This window comes from Rhinopithecus roxellana, chromosome 21, assembly GCF_007565055.1.
Source record: "Rhinopithecus roxellana isolate Shanxi Qingling chromosome 21, ASM756505v1, whole genome shotgun sequence".
In the NCBI taxonomy this organism is placed as follows: domain Eukaryota; kingdom Metazoa; phylum Chordata; class Mammalia; order Primates; family Cercopithecidae; genus Rhinopithecus; species Rhinopithecus roxellana.
This window is the reverse complement of record NC_044569.1, coordinates 25,845,339-25,868,995: the sequence shown is the minus strand read 5'-3', so window position 1 is coordinate 25,868,995 and position 23,657 is coordinate 25,845,339.

Below are 23,657 nucleotides of genomic sequence, written 5' to 3'. Positions count from 1 at the left end.
CCAATAATAATTTCCTAATGGCTTCCTGATGTTTCATAGGTGTTCCCTCAGAAGTTAGGAATTCCCTTTCTCTCCATATTGCCACATGGGCATGGAGGACTAAGTAAGCATACTTAGAGTCTGTATATATATTTACCCTTTTTCCTTTTCCTACCCGAGTGAGGGCTATTAGTTCTGCCAGCTGAGCACTAGTTCCTGGAGTGAGGGGATTACTTTCAAGTATTCCATTATCACTGACCACTGTATACCCTGCTTTTCGAAGTCCTTTTTCTACAAAGGAACTTCCATCAGTGTACAAGTTGAGGTCGAGATCAGTCAAGGGAACCTCTAAAAGGTCCCCTCGAGTGGCATAGGTTTGAGCAATTACTAGTTGACAGGTATGTTCTATATTTTCTTCATTGTCTGGAAGAAATGTGGCTGGGTTAAGAGTTGCACAAGTGTGCAGTCGCAGCACTGGCCCTTCAAGTAATAAAGCCTGATATTTAAGTAAACGGTTGTCTGACAGCCACAAGTCTCCCTTAGCAGTGAGTATGCCATTTACATCATGAGATATCCACACAGGATGTGTCTCTTCCCCTGGATAGGACAGGAAGATATCTCTTCCCTGTATTGTTTTAACAGCTTCAGGTACTAATACTGCTACTGCTACCACTACCTGTAAACAATGAGGCCAACCCTTTGCCACTATAACAATTTTTTACTCAGGTATGCCACGGGTTGCAAGCTCGTCCCTCGGACCTGTGTAAGGACTCCTAGAGCTATTCCTGTTTTTTCTGTGACATAAAAAGAAAAGTCTTGCCCCGTTGGCAAGCTTAACACTGGGGCTTGAGGTAGGGTCTTCTTTAGGGCCTGGAAAGCTGCTTCTGCCTCAGGTGTCCATCTTACTAAATGGGTACTGGCTTTCTGAGTTTCCTTAATTAGTGTATATAATGATCTGGCTATTTCACCATACCTGGGAATCCATACGTGGCAGAAACCTGCTATCCCAAGGAACCCTCTTAGTTGCTTTAGGGTTTGGAGATGAGGATAAGCCAGTATAGGCAGGATACATTCCTCACTGAGGGCCCTGATGCCATTGGATAATTTTAGCCCTAAGTATTTAAACTGTTGTGACCAGAGCTGAGCCTTTGGTTTAGAAACCTGTAGCCACAGGTGGTGAGGAAATTTAAGAGCGCTTGGGTGGCTTGATGGCACAAGGTTCTGAACGGGTGGCTAAAAGTAAATAATCCATGTACTGAAGGACACGAGTGTCCAGGTATGAGAACTGGCTCAAGTCTTGGGCTAACGCCTGAACAGATAGATGGGAGCTATTCCTGAACCCTTGGGGTAAAACAGTTCAGGTGAGTTGAGACATTGGGTTGGAAGGATCTTCAAAGCCAAACAAGAATTGAGAGTCAGCATGTGCAGGGATGCAGAAAAAGGCATCCTTAGGTCCAGAACTGTAAACCACTCTGCTTCCTCTGGTAAAAGGGAAAGCAGAGTATAAGGGCTAGGTACAGCTGGTTATAGAGGAACAACAGCCTCATTGATAATCCTGAGATCTTGCACTAACCTCCACTGTCTGTTGGGTTTCTATACTCCTAAAATTGGAGTATTGCAGGGACTATTGCATGGTTTTACTAGGCCTTGGGCTTTTAGGTCCTTAACAATCCTTTGGAGTTCTTGTTGGGCCTCAGGTCTGAGGGGTTACTGCCTTCAATAGGGAAAGGAGGCGGAATCCTTTAGTTTAATTTGAACAGAATGGACAGTTTTGCTCATCTATATTGTCCTTCTGTTGCCCAGACATCAGGATTAATTCCTTCTTCAAGCAGGGGACAACAAACGGGTGTTCCTTCTCCTATGTTCAGGTGTGTAATGGCCCTTGATTTTGCTAGAATGTCTCTCCCTGTCAAGGGAGTGGGGCTTTCAGGCATAATTAGAAAAGCATGTGAAAAGACTAAACCTCCCTAGTCACAACTTAGCAGCTGGGAGAAGTATCTAGTGACTGGCTGTCCTAGCACCCCTTGGATAGTGACAGATCTGGAGGACAGTTGTCCGGGACAGGAGAGTAAGACTGAAAGGCCGTGCCAGTGTCCAGGAGACAGTTAATCTCCTGGCCCTCAATGGTCAAGCATATCCAGGGCTCTGTGAGGGTGATGGCATGGGCTGGTGCTTGCCATGGGCACCCTCAGTCCTGCTGCTGGATCATCTGGTTAGTGGCTTCTGACTCAGAGGACCTTCGTCCCCTGGTGCATTGGGTCTTAAAGTGATTCCCTTGACATAATGGGCATGGACGAGGGGGCAGCTTATAGTTGGACAATCTTTTTTAAAGTGACTTTGTAGACCACATTGGAAGCAAGCCCCATTAGGCATTCGATTTGTCCAGCTTTTCCCTTTTCCAGAGCCTCCAAAGTTCTCTTGCCTGAGGGCCATGACTAAAGCAGTGGCCTTTTTTAAAAAATCCCATTTATCCCGTTCCACCCATTCCTCCTGATCTCTATTATAAAAAACCAAGGTTGCAAAGTTCAATAGGGTTTCTAAGTTTTGCTCTGGGCCTAAGGCAGTGGTCCTTTACCAGCGTGCCCAATATTGCCTGTGCGTTCAGGGGTGAGCCCTAGATCTGGACTGGGTTCCTGAGTATTTCATAACAACCCAGCTGCCCCATCAAGATGCATTCCTATAAACAACAGTTCTTATGCAAATTCATTTCAGAGAGGGTGTAGCTAACCTTTTAAGTCAGGATTAAGATAGTCTTTTGATTCTGTAAGTACTTTAAGGCTTGGCTGAGTGCAAACAGCTCGCATGTTTGAGGACACCAATTATTAGGCAAGTTTTCTAACCCTGCTTCCACAGGAGTCTCCGCATTAATTACTGAATACCCATTGGGTTTTTTTTTTTCCCTCAATTACCTGGGAGCAACCATCTATCCTCCTGTCCTGAAGGGAGTTCCTCCTAGGTCTGGTCAGACCTTTGTATGGTAATGAAGATTTAAATCCCCTGTTAGGAAATCTGCTGGGTTAAATGAATTACCAGTGCTTGGAGTTACATTATCCTTTTTTTTTTTTTTTTAACAGAATAGCCCCATACTTTAAGATTTGAGTTAGTAAGCTACCTTTTCTTTTTTTGTCTTGGAATAATTCTGGACTGGTGAGGTGTGCTCACAATAAAGTTTCCTCTAAAGTTACTTTTCTACCTTTAGCAAAGCAGTTGCCACTACTGACTGAATGCATTTGGCCCATCCGCGGGTTACTGGGTTAAGGATTTTTGATAGGAAATCTACGGGTTGTCAGTGGCCTCAGTGCTTTTGGGCTACGCCCTTATTTACACTGACAACAAAGTGGTATTGGAGTGTTATAGGGTCACAGAGGAGACCTTTAATTATCAATTACAGGTTTGAAGTTTACCCTGGCTTTTAAAGGAATAGGACACACTTTTTTTTTTTTTTTGAGACAGAGTCTCGTTCTGTCACCCAGGCTGGGGTGCAGTGGCCGGATCTCAGCTCACTTCAAGCTCCGCCTCCCGGGTTTACGCCATTCTCCTGCCTCAGCCTCCCGAGTAGCTGGGACCACAGGTGCCCGCCATCTCGCCCGGCTAGTTTTTCATATTTTTTAGTAGAAACAGGGTTTCACCATGTTAGCCAGGATGGTCTCGATCTCCTGACCTCGTGATCCGCCTGTCTTGGCCTCCCAAAGTGCTGGGATTACAGGCTTGAGCCACTGCACCCGGCTAGGACACACTTCCTTTTTTTATCCTTTTCTTTTTCTCTTTGACTCCCTCTTTGTCTCTCTCTCTCCCCATCTCTCTCACCCTGTCTCTCTCCCCCGCTCCCCCCTCCCCATCTCTCTCTCTCTCTCCCCGTCTCTCTTACTCCCTGTCTCTCTTTCTCTCTCTCTCTCTCTCTCTCTCTCCCTGTCTCTCTCTCTCTCTCTCTCTCCCCTGTCTCTCTCTCTCTCTTAGCCATTACAAACTTGGGACCCTGGCAAGGGTGGTGGGGAATGGGTCCCACATAACTGCCCATTTTGAGAGCTGTCTATCTAAAATGGGAGGGACGCCAGGGATAAGACTCCCTGGGTTTGTAGCCTAGATGCCTAAGGACGCAGCCTAGAGCTTCCTTAGATCCCTTTGGAGATAGAACTTGCTGGAGGAAATGAAAGTCTGAACCACTAGTACCTAGGAGACCGGGACCAGAGGAAGTAGATTCAGAGGTAAGGAGAAGTTTGGGGCTACACTTTCAAGGAAGTCATGGTCGGGACCCAGGAGGTATGGGTCAGAAGGAAAGGTAGGGGCTTAGCGACTGTGGTGTAGAGACTTCTGGCTGCGCCATGATCTCAACCGGCTACGGCCGGGAGTTCAGGAGGACAGCTTTCTGCCTCTAGCCGGCCCTCGGCTTCCCCAAGAAAATTGGAAGTAGAAGGTGGCTCCAGGCAGACCAATGTCCCCGACCCAGAAGAGCTGGGGGCTGTTAGAAAGCTCTTCCCCAGATAGCCTCACACCTGAGTCTTAAGTCCGGCGGCCATGCTAATCGTTTTTAACTGGCCAACATGTGCCCAGTGTTTTCCTCCAATTCTAAGGAAGAACAGGACAGAATAGCAAGCGAAAGTGGTCCAATATTACTCACTGCTTTTGGAGGTCCCTTTGTGGTCACCAAAATGTTTCCGGGGGGTCCTTGCTCCCAGAGCTCTCAAGATGGTGGTGGGCCACTTCCAAGATGGCGGCAAGCCTCGTCTTCTCTGACCTGGGGTTCTTGGCCTCATAGATTTAAAGTAATGGAATCTTGGGCTATGCGGTGGGTGTTACAGCTCTATTAGAAGCCGTGGGTCACGCAAGAGAACTGTGGAACCCAGTGACTAGTGTTCAGCTCAATTAGGATGAACCCAGGCACTTAGCCATGCTGGAACAATGGCAAGTCTTTAGCCCGATTGGGAGTGGCAATGGGCTTCTTGCTGGATCAGGAGCATAGCGGATACCCTGCTGGATCTGTAAGGATGGAAGTCAGCATCGCGGGTCTGCGATGGCGGCAAACAGCAGTGGTGGATGGCCAGCAAAATCTCAGCTCCAGCCGTAACAAAACGCAGACCAGAAGAGTGCAGTTGCAAGATTTAATAGAGTGAAGACAGAACTCCCATATAAGGGGAGGGGACCCAAAGCAGGTTGCTGTTGCCAGCTAGAATGCCTTTGTTTATATCCTGATCCTTGTCCCTCCCGCTGTGCTTTCAAGCAATAGATGATTGGCTACTTCTTTACCTCCTGTTTTGCCTAATTAGCATTTTAGTGAGCTCTCTGATTGGTCGGGTGTGGGCTAAGTTGCAACCCCTGTGTTTAAAGGTAGATGCAGCCACCTTCCCAGCTAGGCTTAGGCCTAGGAAATTCCAGCTAGTCTGGTCTCTCACTATGAAATTGGCACCTCTTTAATAATAGGGAAAAAAAGAGGTTTGGGGAAGTTAAGTAAACTGCCCCAAATCACAACATTAAATAGTAGTACCATTCAGTTAAACATTTCACCTGCTTTTTGAGAGTAAGCCCTGAAACTGTAACTGTTTACATCTTTATGTATTCCTGCATTATGAGATTAAACATTAATAGTGTATGATCAGTGGTCATTAGTGAAATATATGTATGTGTGTGTACATATATATATATAAAATAAAGATATTAAGTGAAACACTCACACACACACACATTAGTAAACCTAACAAGTGATGGTGTAATTGTAAAAGACTGATTTTTATCTTTTCCACAGAAGAAGTATCATGAGACACAAAGTAAATGCTAAGAAATTAGATGAAGGCCTGGCATATATTTATGTACCTTAGTGTAGAATGAAAGTGGAAGTGTAGACTATGACAGATGCTGGAAATTAGAACTTGTGCAGTCATTTTGAGAGTATCCGGCAGTCCTTATTCAAATTAAACATTGACATGCGCAATGACCCAACTGAGGGAAACCTGTGAGGTTTTACTTGGGTTCTTAAGAGGGCATGGATGAGGCTGTTCACAGAAGTAGTGTTTGTAGCAGCTGGTAGTTTGTGGTTGCAATTTAAGCAAGCATTACTGAGAGAAAGAATAAGTAGAAAGTGATAGATACTCTGCAACACTGCTGTCAAAAGCAGACTAGTTGTATACACATACACTTAGTTACCTCTTTAAAACAAAGCTGTGAGTAGAAAAATAAAGTAACACAGATAAGTGACTTTTCTCAAGTCCACTTGAAAGAAGTTAGAACTTTTCCTCCAAATCATGAGATTCTTCTACAGTACCTTTCCTTATTCAAATAAATAACTGCTTTTATTTTTAAATTGAATCCCTTGTTTTACCTCTTATGCTAGCAAGGATAGTTTCAAAGACCCATATAACTGAAACACATAAAAAGTCAATGAGCTAATGCAATAATATTTTAAATACATATTTAAAATAAAATCGTGAGCTAGAACACAGTTTCAGATTGCCAAATTAGACTCACACACTGTGCAATATATTCATAGTCTGATGTGTTTTGCTGTGATACATTAAATCAAGAGTCATTCCAGAAATGTGTAGAAAAAAAAAAAAAGAAACAGATTAAAGATTTATTTTTTTAACATAAATTGCTCTATTGATCATGTCAGGACTTCTGATTTGTACATTGAGACTGCCTGATCTTAAAACTCTGAGGACAAGATATAAAACTATTTCAACTCCTTTAAAAATTAGTTTTGATTTCATGTCTTTATAATTTATTTTCAATGTTTTCTTATATTTTTAAGATAACATTTTTACTGCCTATCTTCTTATTTTCAAAGTTTGTAGCTTCTTCCAGAAATTAAATTGTGTCACAGAAAGACCGTTGGATGATCTAAGAAAAGAACATTAATGAGTAGACACCACAGAATATTGGCTGAACGGTCATTTTAAAGGGACTTCATTTAGTGTAGATCACAAAACATAGACATGTTCTTACCTTATTATGTTCGTTATGTCTTCCTGGAGTGGCATAACACAGGACCTTGTGTCTTCCACTTAGTATTAGATGATACACTCACCACTAAATTACATAATTACTATGTAAAACAGCTAAATTCACAAATAAAAGATCTCCTTTTCAAATTAAAACCAATATGCAAAATAACATCAAATAGAATCAGTATTCAAAATCACACAAAACAATTTTAAGTTCAAATTACATGAGGAACTTCTAGTTATTGTTATTCATTAAATCCCCAGTTTTAAATGCTTCCTATTGAATGCATGCAGACTATTCATACACAAACAGATCCACCCACACAATGTCTTACAAAGATATTGCCCACATTGCATACCACTTTTGCTATGGATTTTTCTATTTATTTATTTATTTATTTATTTATTTATTTATTTATTTTGAGACAGGAACTGGCTCTGTTACCTAGTATGGAGTGCAACAATGCGATCTCAGCTCACTACAACCTCCACCCTGCAGGCTCAAGCAATCTACCCACCCCACTCAGCCTCCTGTGTAGTTGGGACTACAGGCACAAGCTACCATGTCCAGTGAGTTGTTTTATTTATTTATTTTTTTTATTTTTTTCTGTAGAGGTAGGATTTCACTATGTTGCCCATGCAATCTACCCACCTTGGCCTCCCAAAGTGCTGGCTTGCTGTCAATTTCGTGGGCTATTCAGTTGATGATTTATTTTGTCAATTCATACTATTTTCTAACATTTACTAGCATTGAAGGAGAAAGAGCCACACAGGAATGATTTTTTTTCCAGAATCTTTCAATTCAATTCAAGTTATTTAGAGAGAGCATGTCCGTTCATTATGATAGACCAAAGATCTTGAAAACTAATGACTTGGTGAAATAACTAGTTTTTCATAGTCTTTTACCAGAATATGTGGCAACTGCCTCCAACTACTTTCCTTTCAGGTCCACAACACTTTAATTCCCTAGAAAATCTAAGCCCACTTGTTTGTCACAATTTTACAATTAGGATCTTGACTGACTGAATGAAAGAAAGCAAAACAGTTTAACCTGGAATTGAAAACATTTGTAATATTTTAAATTCTAATCCATTTTTAAAATAGTCATTTTGCAATTGCCTGCAATAGTCTTGGAAAAGATTTGCTTAGCTGATGAGAAAAAAAAAAATTCAAAATATTGTATAAAATATTAACCCTGACTAGGTAGTAAAACCCATAATTATTATTTTTCCTTTTATGGTTCCCTGTATTATATTCCAATGGGTTCATCTTGCCTGCTGCACAGAAAAGTCAAAACACTGTAACAGTGGTTTTGCAGCAGAGAAAGGGCTGAATTATCACAAGGTGGCCAAATGGAAAGATGAGAGATATTTCTCAAATCCACTTCTCCAAAAGTTCAGAGGCTAAGGTTTGTAAAGGATAATTTGGCAGGCAGGGGGCTAGAAAATGGGTGCTGCTGATTGGTTGGGGATAAAATTATAAGAATGTCACAACTATCTTTATGCACTGAGTTAGGCTCTGGGTGGGGGTCACAGGACTGGTTGAGTAAGGAGTCATGAGTTCAGGTAGAGTCAGTTGGTTGCCAGAATGCAAAAGTTTGAAAAACATCTCAAAAGACCAATCTTAGGTTCTACAATGGTAGTGTTATCTACAGGCATAATGAGAACATTTCAAATCGTGTGACTTATGGCTATATGACTCCTGAGATGTAAGCAAGGTAAGGAATAACGACTGGATATCACTTAACTATGCATAGGTCTTAGTAGAATTCAGGCCCCTCCTGAAATTCAAACCATGTAGCCTCTCATTAGTTTTACAGAGATGGTTTTGGTCCCTAAACGAGGAGAAGGGATAGTTTTGGGAAGAGACTATTATCATTCTCGCTTTAAGGTTAAAGTAGAAACTAAATTCCTCTCACAGTTAGGTTGTTTTATCCAGAGGGCAGTTAGCTGGTGAGGTGAGAAGCAAGACAGAATCAGCAGTGTTAGCTTTCTCTCACTATTATAATTTGGCAAAGGAATTTTTACTTCTTAAAATGTACTCACATTGACATTTACCTCAATATTAGGAGGGTTATTAGATTGGTAGTGATCTATCTGTAATCACTGTTCCACTTCCTATCTTCCTAATACTATGATTGTAAAAGGTATACTTACTGAAATAATATATATGTGTGTGAATATATCTATATGTGTATGTATATACACTATATAGATACTACATTCTCTCTATATGTTGTAATATATACAGATGTAAAATATGTACACACACATATATATATATTGTATTATTGGGTTGTTGAATTACTTTTTACATCTGGATTCCATATTTGTACTTCTGTGAATCACACATCTAAATTGATTGTTTGGTTTTCTACTGTGGTCTTGTTTTTTGTTTGTTTGTTTCTTTTTATGGAATCCATTCACTTTCTTTATAGGGGAAAGAAAGAATTCAGGTGATCCTGTAGAAGCCCTTTTTTAAGTGGATCTCTGGGTAAATAGATAAATAACATTTGCTAAGGTGCAGAGATCATAAATACAAAATGTACACTGTTAGGTGGCCCTGGCTATAACATTACTCATATTGTATCCATACTCTGTGGACTTAAGAGGCACAACCCCCTGCAAAATGTTTCATAAGCTGTATATATTTCCAGAGTAACAAATGGAATGTTTCACAAAATACCTCTCTTGTGTACTCTTACCTCATCAAACCTCCCTTGGAACTTTCTCTCCCCTGAGATCTTGAGCCAGAGGACACCTGCCGGTTGTGAGAAAAAAAAGGGGGTGGGGAGGGACAATGAGACTCAGATATCTTCATTGTTTCACTTTATCCTCAAAAAGACTAGGAAAGTTTGAGTTGGGTGTTGGGGATCCTGTGAGTCTGATGGAACTATTTTGTGCATTCTAAAGTCCACAAGAAAATAATAAAATAATTGCAGAATTTTTTTTAAGAAGTGTGATAATTAAAGAATTCAATTTACCTGAAACGAAAATAGACTGTAAAGTACTATATTTTGGCGTAGATGTAAATAAATAGGCAAGTGGATATCTGGACAAAATGGACAATTTATAAATAGATTCAACTGTATGCAAGTTTGAAATACATGACGAAAACATGTATACTAATGTAGTGGAAGGTAAATATGATATTTTATAAATTGTTCAAAACTATAACTCAAGAAAAAAAAGGAAAGATGTACCACTCCTATGCATCAAACAAAAAAATACTCAAGATGGATTAGAAAATTAAGTGTAAAAAAATTAAGGAATCAAGTCATTAAAAAATAGAAGAAAATCTAGGAGATAACATGTACATTTTTCAAATGTGAATATTTTCTTAACAAGAAATCTAGAAAACTCAAAAGAAAAATTATAATTAAATTGGTTATGTGAAAAAATGCCTCAAGTCATATCATGTGTTCTCATTTTTCTTTCTATTTTATGTTCTTCATAGCTAGATTCCCTATTCCTTGTGAAGTGATCATATTTTCTGTAGTTTGTAAAAATCTTCATGCTCAGTAGGTTTTCTGTACATTCTAGAGAAGACTAACATGTTTGTGAAACAAAAGAGGGGTTTTTTTATGCAAAAGAAGGCAATAGGTATGTCAAAACAGTTTTACAGCTATTAACATACATAATGATATATAATAGTACATAAAAACAAGTAAATGAATAACAATAATATCCAATGCATTTTTTTTGGATATGGCTGTACGTTGTGTTTAAATGTTCTCACTGTTGTACATTTACTTCTATGACAAAATTAAATCAAATTAACTATACATTTGTGAAAGACTAAAGCCAAACAAGTAATACAATTGATTTTGTTTGGTCTCCTGCCGTAGGAAGGGGACCCTAGATCTGAAGGTCAGCAAGAGTTTGCAGAGTGGTTTTGCTTTAGATTTTTCTGGGAAGGAGAAGACAAGTTATAGGAAGGTAATTTTGAGTTGAGATTGTTTGACAATGAGGAAAATCATCTCACTCTATCAGCTGAAGAGGAAATGTTTATCTCTGTGTCTAGTTAGTTTCAATGTTTATCTCTGTGTCTAGTTAGGACAACGAGTCCTAATCTCAGCTGATCAAGCATGAGACAAATAATGAAAAGTTGAAGGGTCTGTGCTTGACCTTATCATCAGGTTTAGGAGAAGGGAAAAGAGCTGACTGTGTTTGGTCTCATCATAGGAAAACTTTAAAGGAGTCATCTGTGAGTTTTGAGGAGTGGAAGAGTGGGCAATGGAGGTTGAGTGTATTCTAAGTCATATGGGATGAATGGCTCTTTGCAGCAAGCCATTCTGGAACACGAAAGAGGTGGAGAGATAGGGCTTAGGAAAATTTGGGATTTCCTAACCGTTCTTGTTTTCCAGAAATACAGGCTCAGGTGAAATTCATTATTGTCACATTCTATGAAAGAAAGTGATGTTTTCTGGGAGATATCATAAAGCATTCTCATTCCTATTCACATAGTCTGCAACTTAAATTCTTAAGTAATATAACTTAACAGTTATATTAACTATCTAACATGGTTCTATAAGCATATATGTATATACTCATTAATCACTATGAAAATATTAAATACACTTTACAGAGTGAACTATTCTTTTTCTATAATGGTCAAGCTCTTAAAATATATATATATTATTTATTGGTAATCAATACTTCGTAGTCACCAAAATCTAAATATTGAGCTGTAATAAATGGCATCCAGCACCTACAGAAAACTTCTCGTAAGCATTGCAAAATTGTACACCTAATTTGACTCAAGTTAATATTATTGTGTGTTTACACAGGAGAATATCAATGTGTATATAAGTGTTTTGATACCAATATGTGCATTTCAATAGATACTCTAAGACTTATTTATAAGTACAAATACGATACTTTTAAGAAGCTTAATTTTTCTTTTGAACAGAAAATGGTAAAAGCACATGAACTGTTTGGCAATAAAATGAATAAAAGAAAATGCAATAGCTTTGTTTAAGCAATTAAGTGATTAATTTTTGATTAAGTATTAGAGACAGTAATGGCTATTACTCTAGCAGAAAAATAAATTATTTTGACCTGTAATGTACTAAAAATCCTTCTTAGAAGAGAGTGTGTTTTAGCTTTGACTTAAAAGGCATACAGCTAGAAGGCATGCGAATATTCTTAGATAAATGTAAAATCTAAACGTCAATGGCCATTCAAACTCGTCACATATATCATTCAAAAAGGAATCATGAACACTGAGTAAAGTTGTCAAGTTATAACCAAACATTCTTGCATGCAAGTAGAAATATACATTTTGGGAGGAGAAGGGAAATTTTCCTTTTGATTAACGCAATTGTTCAAAGTAACTGATAGACAATGACACACACGATGACATTCATGTCCCTAAGTATTATTTATTCATTTGTAAAGTGTATAAGAAATTCATTTTAAAAACTCTAAGATGTAACTTCATCTATTTATTTCTGGTTATATAATAATTACTCAAATTCCAGATAAGTTTCTACCTTAACTTTTCTCAGAATGTGTGCCAGCTAGGAATTTGTTCCATTTATTTGGTGAAATGGGTCTCATAGGTCAGGAATTATTTTTATTCTGCTGATGCTGCTGTTTTCTCCCTGGATTTCTGAATCCGTATAATATGTCCTCGTTTATCACTGATTTTTTTGTCTTGTATTGTGTTTAGGAGACACATCTATGATGTTTAATATTAATGCTGATTTTAATTACTGCATAGCATTCCACTGTTTGAATACATCATAATTTATTTCTGCATTCTGTTATTAATCAACATTTAAGTTGCTTTTAATTATTTTGTTGTTATTGCTTTTGCAAATAGAGTACACAGATGTGCACAATTCTACTGAAAACATACCCAATAGTGAATTTTTTGCTTATATTGTAGACATGTGATCTGAAGTAGTAGATGCTCAACTTTTTCCTAAAGAAATTGAGGCAATTTCTACATTCCTACAAGTAGGTACAAGCATTCCAGGTATTCTACTAGTTTTTTTTTTTTTTACACAACACACTATAAATAGACTTTTAAATTTGATCCCTCTGGTGCAGTGGTACCTAATCAAAGTTGTACTTGTGTACTGATGAAACTGAACATCATTTTTATTATTTTATTGTATTATTATTGTTGTTGTTGTAGAAAGAGGGTCCTACTATGATGCCTAGGCTGGTCTCAAACTCCTGGGCTTCAGCAATCAGTTTGCCTCAGCCTTTCAAAGTGTTGGGATTACAGGCGTGAGCCACGGCACCAGGCCTGAAACTGAGAATCTTTTTACCTGCTTAATAAATATTTTGTTGTTTCTTTAGTAAAGTGAGCATTCAAGTATGTGCCTATCCTGTGGTGTGTGGTTATTTGCATTTTATTCTATTGAGTTAGTGATATTTTTGGTGTGTTCTAGATTTGTCTCTTGTCTACTATATGAATGGCAAAAATTGATTCTCCCTCTCTCTGCTTTGCACTTTTCACTTCCTATTGGAGTCTTTTGGTGAACAGAAGTTTGTAATTTTAATGTCATATAACTTATTGATATTTTCTTTTTTATTTTGGGCTTTTTGCAAAAATCTTCATATATTCTTTTCTGTTTCTTTTCCTTTCTGCACCTTCATCTAAGGCATTATTCATGGTGTTTTATTGTTGTTTTATTTCTTGGATTTTAGTTTTCCCTTTATAGTTTCTTCTATGATATTTTTGAGGAAAGAATAATGCAGCCTTAGGAATTTGCCATCTTGGTAGAAAACTGAAAAAAAAACATTCATTTTAGAAAATTAACATGGATTGTTCATCTATTCTGTATCAGGTTCAGGAATAAATGTTGAGGAAGTGTCTTTATTTCAAAATATACCTTCATATAAATGTACTTGTAGAAAAAGACATATAAACAGAAAAAAAATAATGACACAAGTGAAATAAAGATGTTTGCATGTGTGGGGCTGTGGACGAACACCAGTTAGCCAAAATTTTGAGGTTGGGATGTTTGAAAAACTTTCTAGAAGATAAGACTCCTCTTGACTTTAGACTTCATGACTCTTCTAGATGTTAGTCTTCAATCTGAAGAAACATTGGTGGGGAAGCAAGTGGAAAATCGGCTGGAGTTGTCAAATACCAAGGCCAGTGCAGAAAACTGAGCCCTGGAGTATTAGGCTTGATTCTTTTAATTTCTATTAAGAATACATAAGTTTTCAACAGATATAATTAGTCTAAGTGTACTAAGATTCAATAGAAATAAATCCAATAGAAAATTAGGGCAAATAAGAATCAATTAATTTCTAAATCCTTGTTTATTCATTTATTATAGCCATTAGAAACTATTACTGAGTTAGTTGTACAGACTTTTGCAAATCCTATTCAGTTTGACTTTCTCTGGAGCATACACCCATTGTACATATAATTGTTTGTATTGCTCAGTCCCTAATTAAGAGGTAGCCGTAATGAATTTTCACTGGCATTTAACTGATAACAGTACAATACATTAAAGAAGAAGGAGGAGAAGAATTCACGTTCTTGCTACTACAATGCCTATTAGCGTTGAGGCTATGATTTGGGGAATCTCGTTCGCAATAATGGTCCATTATATTCCCTAAGTAAAAGCTACTAATCAGTCACCCAGTTAATTACAAAGGTTCCTTTCAGAGTAATTAGGGAGAAATAGCCTCTCATTTTTTAGTAAAAATGACTCAAGAAAGATAAATTATATTCTGTGAGTCTGCTTGTTACTCCATCTTTTCCTGCTACTTTGATTTTATCCAAAATATCCCTTAATAAAATGAATATGCATTCCAATTAAATTGTAAAATTTTAAAGAATCGTGACATGTTCTAACTTGTACCTAGTTTTCTCACAAACATAAATTCCTTAATTTTTATATTTTCAATTTTAAGGAATGCAATGAAAGCAGACATTTTAGTGTTATCACAGTGATTAAGGAGAAAGACTGAAAGACGTTAGTTCAGAAGAACAAAAACTGTTAGAAATATGGTTGTGAACTTCACTTTAGAACAAAAATTGGATTTGAAAAGACATCAAAAACATATATGAACACACCAGGGGTTGATTGTGTTCTCTACAATCTTCAGAAAAACATCAAAGAAAATCTAACAAGCAACTTCAAAAGCCTGTTAGTCTCACTGCAAGCTGCAGTTCAGGGAGAAAGAGCCTGTTAAAGGCCTTATTGAGGAAAATGACAGTATCCACAGAGAACATGAAGAAATGACCTATAAACAATTTCTTGAAAAATGTCACCAAAAGATAACACAAATTTCACCTAGAAATTAAAATGACACCAAAGTGTACTGTAGTTGCAAAAGCTATAAAACAGAAACAAGAAATATAAACAGTTAAAGAGGAACTCAGTTCATTTAAATGGTGTCTATAAAAGATATAAGATATTTCATCTGTGTTAACAAAGAAACAAGAGAATGATTACAAATATTTAATTTAAATTTTCTGAAACAGAAATAACATAAAATAAGTCCGATTTGAATTATAAAGATTTGTTGAATAAACATAAACTCATTTGTCTTTTTTATGATTCAAAAACTAAAAAAGTATGCCAGGATTTCAAGGAAGACAGAATCTAAATTATTTATTGAAGATGTTTTAATTTTTTTAAAAAATGTTTTAACAATAAAAATAGGCACATGGCATTTCTGATTATACAGAGTGTTTGCTCATTTTTAAAGAAATCGAAGGAGCATACACAATATAAGGAAAAGCATAAACAGTGTCAGACTTTTTTCTTGCCCTGAAATAACTCATACTAACATGTTAGTGAACATTATTTCATACACAACCTAAGCAAAAACGCACATACATGATGAAGTAATTTTTTTAATACTATTGATGTGCCTTATCATTTGTTGAAAACATGATGGATTAGATGCTCTGGCGTCTTGGTCAGATACCTTTTTTAAGATTCCAGAACTTTTCTCCAGGCTGTCAGAAGTGTTGCATTATTATGGCTTAGAGCTGAGTACATCCCCAGGGATTGCTTTCCTTTTAAAGAAGCTCTTTTGCTCAAGGCTTTTACCCACTCTCCAAGCAAGAACTTCCCACATTCATTGACTCTTTGATGTGTATGTAAGACTCTGGCTTTCTCGCCTCAATTTGGCATGTATCTAAAGGGCCTTCCAGGCTAAAAACTTCACTTTGAGTCAACTGAGGCTTCAGTTGTTGTTATATCCAAGGGATTTTTTTTTTTTTTTTAATATCCAATTCTTCTTTCATCACTCATAAAGCATTTTTTTTTCCTGTGAACAATGTCTGCTCACCACCACCATGCAAACCTCAGCTTCAGAGAATGTTTCCTAAGCAATGTGCCCAGTAACACTGTCCTACCAAGGGCGGTCCTCGGAACAGATTCTAAAATGAGAAGCTCATGCATTGGTGAGGTCATATATCAGGGTTTTGAAATGTTTGAGGAAAGAGAAAATTGAATTGAATGACTGGTGTATATGATATTTATTAATTAGAAAAGATGTTGAGAAGACAAGGAGCATTAATCACCAATATAAGGCAAAGTTAGGAGGGATCCTTACTAGCATATAAAAAGATGCTAATATCCTGCAGTTGTTGGAAAGAAAAAGATGAAGATCAGGCATGAAAAGTAATAATAGGTGCCAGAGCTCTAGAAAATACTGGCTTCTCCACTTTGACAAGCCTGTTATTTCAAGGTCAGGGCTATGATTGAGACATTGGGATTCTGAGACAAGAAATGGGTCATCAATTTCAAGACACTTAAAACTCTTGACTTCTCCCCTCAATAGTCCACTTCATGAAAAAAGTCTATTATTTTCCCTTTGTTGAAAGATGATGTAAATATTTTTGCCTTGCAAAAAGCATTTACCTGCCTCAGGCAATAGCCCCATATCTTATTCTAATCACAAGACCAATAGCCAAGGTTAAACTACAATAGATACCACCATAAATTTGCTGGATGCTGGATCATCAAGGGAAGAAAGAAAATACTGCTGGGAATAGCTGCAGAAGTTACACAATGTGTATCAACAGGAGACAGAGGAGAATGTATAGGGCTGAAACTTAGGGTACTGGATTGGGAGAAGGGGTAATCAAACATAAAGTTAGGTCAAGCAGAGTTTATTGATATGAAAATACTCACCTGAATATGAAGTAGAATGTAATAAAATGTAATCTTCTGACAAGTAGCCTGACAGATGATTCTAACATGCCATTAGGATGGCTCTTAGAAACTTGGGAAAGTGATTACAACTACAGATTGAAAAATAAATGCTATGATTTCCATAACAGACAGTGAAAGAAAAAGGTCAAAATTCTCACAGAATATAACAGGTTAGAGTGAATACATGATAGAAACACTAGTAACCAATTTTATTCTGTGGAAGGCCCACAGAATATGTTATGTGGAGAGCCACTTATCAGATTTCTGGGCAACACACTAGTGAGAGATGCACCAGTATTGTTGAGAACCCCAATGTTGACTATCTTCTATCAACTGCAATTGTTGATAGGAGATGTGCTCAAAAACTAGATTGTCTGATAGTAATGACAACAATAGGACCACAAAACAGTTGAAGGTAGATAGTGGAATTTAACTATCAGAAGCCAGGCAGAAGCAAATATGTATTAAAGGGAAAAGTCAGAGTTGCTGCTAATGGGGGAAGGATGTGGCCCACATAGAAAGAATCACGGAGAAGGTCCCTTGGCTTTCCTAGGGATAAGATAAAGAGGCAATCAATGAGAATAATCAGAAGAAATCAAAGGTGGAAATCCCAATAGAAATCCTTATACTTTGCCAAGTTTCCAGACCTGAGCTAGTGTTCAGAAGTAGAGGACACCGAATGAAAGACAGTCTTGGTCATGAGAAGAAAGAAATTGCAATGCCACTCAGTCCTTCCCACAAAGGACATAGAAACATTTACCTGGATCCATACATGAGGAAAAGGAGTGCACACAGATGTCAAGGGCTACTGAATATGGTGCCCAAGCTGACATTGATAACTAGACACCTGAAAGGCCATATGGCCTCTGTGAGAATGTGCATGTAGTAAGGATAATATGTGTAGTTCTGGCACAGGTTCATCTCATAGTAGGTCCCATAGGTGCACAGACCCATCCAGTGGCTATTTCTCTGGTACATGAATGAGTACTCATAATGGGGTAACTTGGTAATTGGTAAATCTCCTCGCTGTTCCTTAGCCTGTGGTCAAGAAGAAGTCCAAGGAGACGCTTCTAAAACTGCCAATACCATAGCCAATACAGTAATTTTTTTTTTAAATAATACATTTTATGTAGAATGACATATGTTAGTGCCACATACTTAAAGACCTAAAGGATGAGGTAAGAAGATGATGAAAGATGCTATGTTCAACTGCAAACTCTCCATTCTGGTAACCCCACTTACAGCTGTGTTACCTGATGTAGTATTTTGCTCCAGCAGATTTATGCTGCCTCAGATGGATAGGATACTCACGAAGCCAGTGGATACATTTTTCAGAAATAGTTTGTCTTTACCTGGGGTAGACAATAGTATATATTTATGGTCTTACCATTGGGCTGTATTACTTTTCCTATTATTTGTCATAATTCCAGTCTGAAGTGACACGGGACACCACACATTCCACTGAGTATTACATTGGCATACCGATAACATCATTGTAATGATACTAGATGAACAAGATATGGCAAGTGTGTTGAATGACTGTTAAGACACACACAGTCCAGAGAGGGGTCATTTAAAAACTGTATGAATACATAAGGCCTGTCTCATTAGTGAAGTTTTTAGGATTAGAATAGTCTGAGGCATTCCAGAAAGTCATCTACAAGGTAAAGGAAAAATTATGCCACCCACATGTCCAGTATGAAGAAGTAAGGATGCTTGGGATACTTCTCCAGTCTCATGAGGCAGAATATTTCACACTTGAGAATATGATTCTGAATTTACTGGATTAAGTGAAATATTTCCAAAGGTATAGCAGAAACGGACACTGCAATGGGTCCAGGCTATGAGGCAAACAGCCTTACTACTTGGGCCATGTGACCCAGCTTACTCTATGGTATAATTGTCTATGGTTGGAAAAGATGTCATACAGAGTTTACAGAAAGTCCCATTGGAGGAATTAAGGTTCAGCAACAGTAGGGTTCAACTAAAATATCTTACCTTGCAGAAGATAATTATTCAACTTTCAAAAAGCAAATCGTGGCACTGTAGAGATGGAATACTAAGCCATGGGGCATCAGGTGATCACATAGCCTAAATGGCCTATCATGAACTAAATCATAAAGTTGAACAAGCCCAACCATGACCCACTGGAAAATGAAAGTGATGCACCTGGAATTAGATGCAAGCAGTTCCAGAGGCCACAGGTAAGCTGAGTGGCTATAAATGGACCCAACAGCAGGTGCTTCTGTTCATCAGTTTCCAGTACCAGGAAAACAACCAGGCACCAGATGGCATGAAGAAACAGATGAGTTCATTTTTAAATGTATATGGAAAGGAAGAGGAATCAGAATAGCCAAAAAGAAACTATGAATAATAACTATGAAATAGTTATGACTATTCATATGACTATGAATAAAACTATGAAAGTTGGAAGAATTATACTAGATTATTTTAAAACTGATTATAAAGCTATAGTACAAATCATTGTGATATTAGAGTAAAATCTATGTAGATAATTTCCACAAAATAGAAAGTCTAGAAATGTAACAGTGGGCAATTGAATTTTAACAAATGTCCAAAAGAAACTCAAGGGGAAAATAATTTTGTTTTCAACAAATATTGCTGAAACAACTGAAGTCATATGCAAATTAATGAATGAATAACTACATAAAACAAACTTCAACCTCTACCTCACACCACATAATTGTGTATATCATATACAGTTCAATCAAAAGTGGTCACATACTTAAGTACATAGCTAAAATTATAAAACTGAGAGAAGTAAATGATAATTTTTTAGTGATCTTGTGTTTGGCAAAGACTTCTTAAGTAGGACCCAAAAATCATAAACTCTTAATCAAATGTCGATAAGTTATGTTCCATCAAAATTAAAAGCAAATATTCTTCAAAAAACACTGTTATGAAAAATGAAAAGGCAAGCTGCAGACTGGGAGAATGCATTTGAAAAGCATATATCCAACAAAGGACTTTATCTAGAAAATATAAAGAGCTCTGAGAACCCATTTATAAGAAGTTTAATAACTTAATGAAAAATAGGCAAAAGATGTAAATAGACACTGTTCAAAGAGGATGTAAAGAGAACAAATATATCTATAAATCAATACTTAATATCTTTAGTCATTAAGGTAAGGCAAGCAAAACAACTACACACCCACCAGCATGGCTGAAATTTAAAAGATTGACCCTACCAAATGTTTATAAAGATGTGATACAAACTGAACTTTCATTTATTGCTAGTCCACACAACAAATTTGGATACAGTTTCATAGTTTGTTTTAAAGTTAAACACCTACCCCATACTCCAGCTATTTCACTCCTAGGTATTTACCCAAAAGAAATGAAAGCATATTTCCACACAGTGATTCTTGCACAAATGTTATAAATAGTTTTACTTGTATTAGTGAAAACTTGGGGGGAAATTCAGTGTCTATCCCGGGGAGGACAGACTAACAAGTTGTAATGCTGCTTTAAAACCAAATACTTTGGCTGGGCGCGGTGGCTCATGCCTGTAATCCCAGCACTTTGGGAGGCCAAGGTGGGTGGATCACCTGAGGTCAGGAGTTCAAGACCAGCCTGGCCAACATAGTGAAACCCCATCTGTACTAAAAATACAAAAATTTTATGGGCTTGGTAGCACGTGCCTGTAATCCCAGCTACTCGGGAAGCTGAGGCATGAGAATTGCTTGAACCTAGGAGACAGAGGTTGCAGTGAGCCGAGATCATGCCACTGCACTCCAGCCTGGGTGACAGAGTGAGACTCCCTCTCAAAACAACAATAACAAAACAAATACTTTTGATCAATAAAAGGAAAATATTAACTATCAGTGATTGGAGACTATACTGGGAGTTGGGGAACAGATACTATTTCCTAGTCAGCTGCAGGGAAATATTACAAAAGAGCAACAGGAAATTTGTCGGGGTGGGGGGCATGAACGTTATCTTGATGATGGTAATAATCTCAAGGATATATATATATATATATATATATATATATATATATATATAAAATGTCAACATGTCCAAACTCATCCAATTGTACAATTTAAATGTGTTCAGTTATTGTATGTTAATTATACCTGAATAAAGCTGCTAAAATAACAACAGATTTTTCCACATTGCCTTTCATAAAGTATGTAACTGCAACTTATTTTCTTGTTAGCCTTGTGAAAATTAGTTTTTCTAATATTAATTTATCTTGCAGAGTGGAAAGAATGCTTTTCTCTCATCTAAAGAATTTTAAAAATCCATAAGCAGGAAATAGGTAGGAAAAGACCCAATGTGTGTTCCAGGAGCTTTATCTGTTTTAGTATGGTCCAAGCACAATGAGAAGTTGAGGTCAACTGAGTTCAACATGTATTCATTAAGTGCCAATTGTGTGCTGATAATTCTATCAGAAGCCAGGATAAGAATAGGAGTAAAAACATTTTTAGTTTTACAGTTATCTACTATGTATCTGAAAAATATATTCAGGATATGGCACATAAACCTCCAATTCCACTAGTACTTTTATGGAATGAGTGCTAAAACCATGAGGAAGCGATAGAGCTTGCCCGGGCTGTACTAATAGGGAAATTCTTTCTTGAAGAGATAAGACCTGACTCTAAATATGAAGGAGGATTAACATTCACTAACTAGCTGACAAAATAAATGGTTTTATAAGCAAAGTAACATTTTATATAGGCCCCAAAGACCATAGTGTATCTTTTCACCTGAAGTAACTTTAGCAATTTTTAATAATATCATTCAAATTTTTATTAACCTACCTGTATAATTCCTTAAAGCATACATTGAAAAGGTTAGACTTTGCAGGGCACGGTGGTTCATGCCTATAATCCCAGCACTTTGGGAGGCCGAGGTGGGCGCATCACCTGAGGTCTGGCATTTGAGACCACCCTGACCAACACGGAGAAACCCTGTCTCTACTAAAAATACAAAATTATCCAGGCGTGGTGGCACATGCCTATAATCCCAACTACTTGTAAGGCTAAGGCAGGATAATTGCTTGAACCCAGGAGGCGGAGGTTGCAGAGAGCCAAAATCGCGCCATTGCACTCCAAACTGGGCAACAAGAGCGAAACTCCATCTCGACATAAAATAAAATAAAATAAATAAAATAAAATAAAATAAAATGTTAGATTTCATCAGAAACACTTCCAGGAGAGACTGGTCCATGAATGTTATCATTCACATTAGGATACTATCACTGAACTCCCAGCTGAGAGGGACTTGATACCATATCTCATACCAACTTTCCTTAGTGTGCATATCAATAGCCTGGTATAAACAGAAATATACAATAACTCTACACAGAAAGTATAAATTTTATTGAAGAAAATTTAAAGGAAGTTAAATAAATGGAGACTATTTTTTGTTTACAGATTGAAAGACTAAATATTATACATAGAAGTTTATGTTCTTTTTAAATTGATCTGTGAAACTCCAATGAAACCCCAACATTTTTGGGGAGTAGAAATTGACAGGCTGATTCATAATTTATATTGAAATGCAAAAGGCCGAGGATAGCTAAGATATTACAAAGAGAGAACAAGGTAAGATACTAAGAGGGATATTACAGCCATGGTTCTATCACTGGGACACTGGGGCAAAAATAAACCAATGGAATCTTTGAAAAGAATTGAGAGTCCAAAAGCAGACCTACCCACATATGACAATTATATTTATGTCTGAAAAGTAACGACATTGAAGATTAATATGAAAAAGAAATAACTTTCAATAAAACCTTCTGTAACAACTGGGTACTCATATACGAAAAAGCTCAGTACTTAAGGCAATCTACCAAAATCTATTCCAGGTGGAAAGTAGATCTACTTGTGAAAGGAAAAATAATGAAGTTTACAGATGTTGTAAGTTAGAATAATACATAAAAATTTTCAGGACAGGAAAATAATTTTTAAATTGTACAAACAAAATAGTTCATCACAAAGAAAAATATCAGTAAATTTGAATACTTTAAAAATAAGAACTTTCTTCATCACAAAAACAAAAGCAAGCTATGGAATGGAAGAATATATTTTAATACATGTATTTAACAAGGTCATTTATCCAAAGCATAAAAAGACTCCTGCAAATCAGTGTGGGAAAGACACTCAACCCAGCAGAAAAAATGAGCGGGCAACTCGAACCACCAGCTTTACTGAAGAAGACATTGAAATTGTCCAGTGTCATTTATGAAAGGCAAAATTAAAATCAGAATCACAGAATGACCGAAATTAAAGCTATGAGCAATACTAAGTTGTGAAGAGCATGTGGATGTGATGGTTACTTTCATATATAAACTTGACTAGGTTAAGGGGTGCCCAGACAGGCAGTAAAACTTTATTTCTAGACGTGTCTGGGAGGGACAGAAGACATTAGCATTTTAATCACTGGACTGAATAAAGATCTGCCCTCATTAATGAAGAAAGGAGAATTCACTCACTATTCTAAAGCTGGAACATATATCTTCTTCTGCCTGAGACACTGGGGCATGTCCTCTGGTCTTCATACTCTGGGACTTAAACCATTAGCTCCCTGTTTTCAGGCCACTGGACTTACACAAATCACACCACTGGCTTTTCTGG